Genomic DNA, 6223 nt, shown 5'->3' on the forward strand with positions numbered 1-6223 from the left:
AGAGATAGTGTAGATACAATCACAAGAAGGTGATACAAGAACATCATCAATAGTAGAAACTACATGGGATGTTGAAAGTAGTTACAACTGTGATATAACAATCATTTCCATAAAATGGAGTTCATTTCACTTAGCATCATCTTATGTGATCATAAGGGTATAGCTATTGGGCTCTTATGATCCTCTGCTGTGACTTGCCTAAACCTGTGCTAATTATTCCCAATAAGGGAGACCATAAAGTCCATGTTTCTTTGGGTCTGGCTCACTTCACTTAGTATTATTTTTTCCAAGTCCTTCCATTTCCTTACAAATGGGGCAATGTCATTCTTTCTGATAGAGGCATAAAATTCCATTGTGTATATGTACCACATTTTCCTGGTCCATTCGTCTATGGAGGGGCATCTGGGTTGGTTCCAGATTCTCGCTATGACAAATTGCGCTGCAATGAACATTGTTGTGCTGGTGGCATTACTGTGATTTTGTTTGTGGTCTTTTGGATAGATACCCAAAAGTGGGGCTGCTGGGTCATAGGGGAGTTCTATATTTAGCCTTCTGAGGAATCTCCATACTGCTTGCCAGAATGGCTGAAACAGTTTACATTCCCACCAACAATGAAGTAGGGTTCCCTTTTGGCCACATCCCCTCCAACAACTGTTATTGTTAGTTTTCTTGATATATGACATTCTTACTGGGGTGAGATGGAATCTCAATGTTGTTTTGATTTGCATTTCTTTTATGGCCAGTGATGTAGAGCACTTTTTCATATGTCTCTTGGCCATTCTTTTATTATTATTATATATATAATTTTTTGGCCAGTCCTGGGCTTGGACTCAGGGCCTGAGCACTGTCCCTGGCTTCTTTTTGCTCAAGGATAGCACACTACCACTTGAGCCACAGCGACACTTCTGGCCATTTTCTGTATATGTGGTGCTGGGGAATTGAACCCAGGGCCTCATGTATACGAGGCAAGCACTCTTGCCACTAGGCCATATCCCCAGCCCCTGTTGGCCATTCTCATTTGCTCATCAGAGAAGTCTCTTTGTAGGTCTTTAGCCCACTTGATGAGGGGGCTATTGGTTCTTTGCGGTTTTGTTTTGGAGGAAGGTAATTTTTTTAGTTCTGCATATATTTTAGATATGAGGCCTTTGTCCGTTGAATGGCCGGTAAAGATCTTCTCCCAGTCTGTGGGCTTTCTGTTTATCTTGCAAGCTATGTCCATTGCCGTGCTGAAGCTCTGCAGTTTGATGCAGTCCCATTTGTCCAACCTTTCTTTGATTTGTAGCCTTTCTGGGTCTTTGTTAAGGAAGTTCCGTCCTGTGCCAAGGAGCCCAAGTGTTTCTCCTACTCCTTCCTTTAGTGTTTTCAGGGTGTCGGTTTTGATTTCGAGGTTTTTAATCCATTTGGAATTGATTTTGGTGCAGGGTGATATATGAGGATCTAGTTTTAGTTTGTTGCATGTGTTGAGCCAGTTTTGCCAGCACAATTTGTTAAAGAGGCTATCTTTCTTCCAAACTATTGTTTTAGCCCCTTTATCAAAGATTAAGTAGGCGTAGTTCTGTGGGTTCATTCCTGGGTCTTCAATTCTGTTCCATTGGTCTTCAGGCCTGTTCCGGTGCCAATACCAAGCTGTTTTTATTACTATAGCTTTATAATACAACTTGAAGTTGGGTATTGTAATTCCTCCAGCACTGTTCTTTCTGCTTAGGATTGTTTTTGCTATTCTAGGTCTTTTATTATTCCATATGAATTTCTGGATTGCTTTCTCTATTTCATCAAAAAATGGTGTTGGGATATTAATAGGTATTGCATTGAATTTGTAGGTAGCCTTTGGCAACATTGCCATTTTGATTATATTAATCCTCCCAATCCAGGAGCATGGGAGGTTTTTCCATTTCCTTAGTTCTGACTTAATTTCGTTTTTCAAGGTTTTAAAGTTCTCCTCAAAGAGGTCTTTCACTTCTTTGGTTAAGGTTATTCCTAGGTGTTCTATGTTTTGGGGGGCTATTGCAAAGGGCGTTGCTTTCCTGATATCAGCCTCGGTCTTCGGGTCGTTAGCATAGAGAAAAGCCGTTGATTTTTGAAGGTTTATTTTATATCCTGCAACTTTGCCAAAGTTTTGGATCAGCTCTAGTAGCTTGGGGGTAGAGTCTATGGGATTCTTTAGGTATAGGATCATGTCATCTGCGAAGAGAGAGAGTTTAACTTCATCTTTACCTACTTGGATCCCCTTTATATTTTCTTCTTGCCTGATTGCTCTGGCTAGGAGTTCTAGTACTATGTTAAAGAGCAGGGGAGAGAGTGGACATCCCTGCCTTGTTCCTGATTTTAAGGGGAATGGCTTTATTTTTTCACCATTTAGAGTTATGCTTGCTGTTGGTTTGTCATAAACTGCCTTGATTATATTCAGGAATGTTCCCTGGAATCCCAGTTTTTCCAGGGCTTTTAGCCTAAATGGGTGCTGGATTTTATCGAACACTTTTTCCGCATCCAGAGATAAAACCATGTGGTTCTTTAGCTTGCTCTGGTTGATGTGGTTTATTACATTAATTGACTGGCGTATATTAAACCAACTTTGCATCCCTGGGATGAATCCAGTTTGATTGTGGTGTATGATTTTTTTGATGACCTGTTGAAGTCGATTGGCCAGAATTTTGTTGAGAATTTTTGCATCTATGTTCATCAGGGAGATCGGTCTATAGTCCTCTTTCCATGATGAGTCCCTGCCTGGTTTTGGGATGAGGGTTATACTGGCTTCATAGAATGAGTCTGGAAGTGAACGTTCTCTTTCAATTTCATTGAAGAGTTTGAGAAATATTGGTGTGAGTTCTGTTTTGAAGGCCTTGTGGAATTCTGCAGTGAATCCGTCTGGACCTGGGCTTTTCTTGGATGGGAGATCATTTATTGCCGTTTCTATTTCAATACTGGATATGGGTCTGTTTAGGAGGTTTAAATCTTCATGGTTCAGTTTGGGGATATGAATTTTTTCTAGGAAATCATCCATTTCTTCCAAGTTCTCAAATTTGTTTGCATAAAGGTTTGCAAAATTGTCCCTTATTATTTTCTGAATTTCGGTTATTTCTCTGGTGATGTTGCCTGTTTTATCTCTTATCTTGTTTATTTGAGTGTGCTGCCTTTGTTTTTTGGTCAGGTTTGCCAGGGGTCTGTCTATCTTGTTGATTTTTTCAAAGAACCAACTCTTTGTTTTGTTGATTCTTTCGATGGTTTTTTCATCTCTAATTGATTTAATTCTGTTTTGATTTTAATTATTTTCTTCCGTCTATTGACTTGGGGTTTGGCTTGTTGTTCTCTCTCAAGGAACTTAAGGTGCTTCCTTAAATTATTGAGTTTCTGTTTCTCCAGTTTGTTGATGTATGCACTCAGAGATATAAATTTTCCTCTGAGTACTGCCTTTGCTGTGTCACAAAGGAGCTGGTACTTTGTGTCCTCTGCTTATGGGGGCCATTTGCTTGATAGATTTGTTTCCAGCCTTTCACTTTTAGAAGATGTTTACTTTTGCTGGATAGATGTGTCTCTTGGAGGCAGCAGAAAGATGGATCTTGATTTTTGATCCAACTTATGAGCCTATGTCGTTTGATTGGAGAATTAATCCATTAACGTTGACAGTTAGGATTGAGAGATGATCGTTTGTTCCTTTCATTATCATTATCTTGTTTAAAGCTGTGTCTTCCCATTTCTTGATCTGATGTTTACTAATTAGGGTTCATTTCTCTGTCTGTATTGGGATCTTGATTATTATCCCTGTATAGTACATCTTTGAAGACTTTCTGTAAAGCTGGTTTGGTGGAGATATATTGTTTCAGTTTTTCCTTATTGTGGAAGACTTTTATTTGACCTTCGGCTATGAAGGAGAATTTGGCTGGGTACAGAATTCTTGGTTGGTAGTTATTTTTATTTAGAGTTTGGTATACTTCATTCCAGGCTCTCCTCGATTTCATGGTCTCTGCTGAGAAGTCTGGGGTAATTCTGATTGCTTTTCCTTTATATGTGATTGTTTTCTTTGCCCTAACAGCTTTGAGTATTTTTTCCTTGCACTCTGCTGAAGCTGTTTTGATCACAATGTGTCGGTGGGATATCCTATTCTGGTCTGGTCGATTTTGGGTTCTATATGCTTCTTGTATCTGTATAGGCCTTTCCTTCTGGATATTTGGGGAAGTTATCAGCTAATATTCTGTTAAATAGGTTGCCTATCCCATTAACCTCTTTCTCCAAGTTTTCCTCAATACCTATTATCCTTAAATTGGGCTTCCTGATCGTGTCTTTAATCTCCTGTAGCGATCTGTTTTGTTGATTGGACTGGATTTGTATTGATTTTTGATCTTTCTCCATAGAATCTAAGGAATCTTCAGCTCCTGAGATTCGATCCTCTGCTTCAGTTAGTCGGGACTGTAGGCTAGTTACTTGATTTTGAATCCCTTTTGCTTCTGACTGGTCTTTCCTGATAATTTCCATGTCATTTCTTAGGTCTTGTATGGACTTCTTTACTTCATTAACTTCATTACTTTGGTTTTGAGAGTTGTCTCTCAAATCTTTAAGCTGGTTAGCTATCTTTTCATTTGACTATTGAAGTTCATTTATCTTTCTATTTGTGGATGCCATGAAATTCTCCATTCATTTTTGCTTTGCCTCCTCACGCTCTAACATAATTGAAACCAGAGACTGGAGAAAGACCACCCAAACAAGGAAGACTCCATTTTTTTTTCTTTATCTTTTCAACATTTCTTAAACTTTAAAAAAAAATTTTTCAATTTGGAAACGTCGTTTTTTTTTTCCATGTTTTCTATTTTTACCTGTTTGTTTTATCAAGTTTTTTTTTTCTTTTCTGTTTGTTTGGGTGGCTCCTTTTCTGATTTTTTTTATTGTTTTCCATTTTATTTTACTTTCTTTTTAAAATAATTTTTCTCTGTTGTGTGCATCTGTCTCCCACTACTTTTACTTTATTTCTCTCTTTGCGTTCTCTTTCTTTAAAACTTGCTTTCCTATGAAGAACACCTCCACTCTTTTCTGCTAACTCTCCATTATCTATCATTGCAACCTTATTCTCTCTACTGATTCTACTCTTCTCGACACTTCCATGTCTCAGCTGCCGCCTGGTCTCCACTGTGTGCTTTACCTCCGTGGAGTGCGGGTTGCTGTGATGGGCCCTGTGCTGGTGCTGCCGAAACTGGCGTGGCGGTGGGATACCGCCCAGAGCTCGAATCTGTGTTTTCAGACGTGCAAAGTCAATTTTTCCTTCCTGGCCAGAATCCCTGTACTGTTACAACTTACGCTGGTTGTATTTCTAGTGGTAAAAGTTTCTATAGGGTGAGAAAACTGCGGTGCTGGAGGGAGCTGAGCTAGTGCACTGCCGCTACAGCTGTTCTTATTCTCAGAAGCCACATTTAGTTTTATTAATTATACATTCGGACATTTTCTTCACTGCTTGCCAATTTTGTACTCACTGATAAACCTTAGTGTAGGTTTACAATGACATATAACATATGTATATCTTTTACCCAGACTGCTGCCTTGAGGCTCCGGAATCATGAGTCCTTTAACCTGCTAAGATTTTCCACTTGTGGTTATCAAATAACACATGTTTTGAACTGAATTAATGATACTCCCTTCCAATAGCATAGTCTCTAAGAAGAGAAAACTACAAGTGATCCTTGACTGTTTTCCCTTTTGTTTCATTACTATGCTTAGTCAATTAGTAAGTGAAATAAATTCTACCTCTAAGTTGTGTTCACAATACTACTGTTCGCATCCTTGATATTCATTGCCTCAGTTGAGCATCTATAGTCACTTTTATGGTTTTGATAGAATTCTATTTCCTTGCCTCTATTGCATTGTCTTCTAGGTGTGCTTTCTAAGACACAAATCTGAGGATAATTTCTCCTTTGCTTAATAGCCTTTAATGTATATGAAATCTGATCCACTTATGGCATGATAATCGGTGCATCACTGTCTAGACCTTGTCCATGTCTCTAGCCTTATATATGAGCAATTACAGACAGAGCCAACTGGAGTTTCAGATAGCAGGGCAATGAAGTTCATGACTATTTACATCCTGATATCTCAGAGGAAAATAATTTTCTAACTTTTGGAAACACGACTTTCATAATATCTATTATATAAATTATGAAATAAAGGTAGTGATTTTACTTGCTTTATGACTCTTCAGCAAAACTGAAAATGTCATGAGAGCAGTCTTTTGTAGAATCTT

The sequence above is a fragment of the Perognathus longimembris genome, chromosome 28 (genome assembly GCF_023159225.1).
Source record: "Perognathus longimembris pacificus isolate PPM17 chromosome 28, ASM2315922v1, whole genome shotgun sequence".
Taxonomy (NCBI): domain Eukaryota; kingdom Metazoa; phylum Chordata; class Mammalia; order Rodentia; family Heteromyidae; genus Perognathus; species Perognathus longimembris.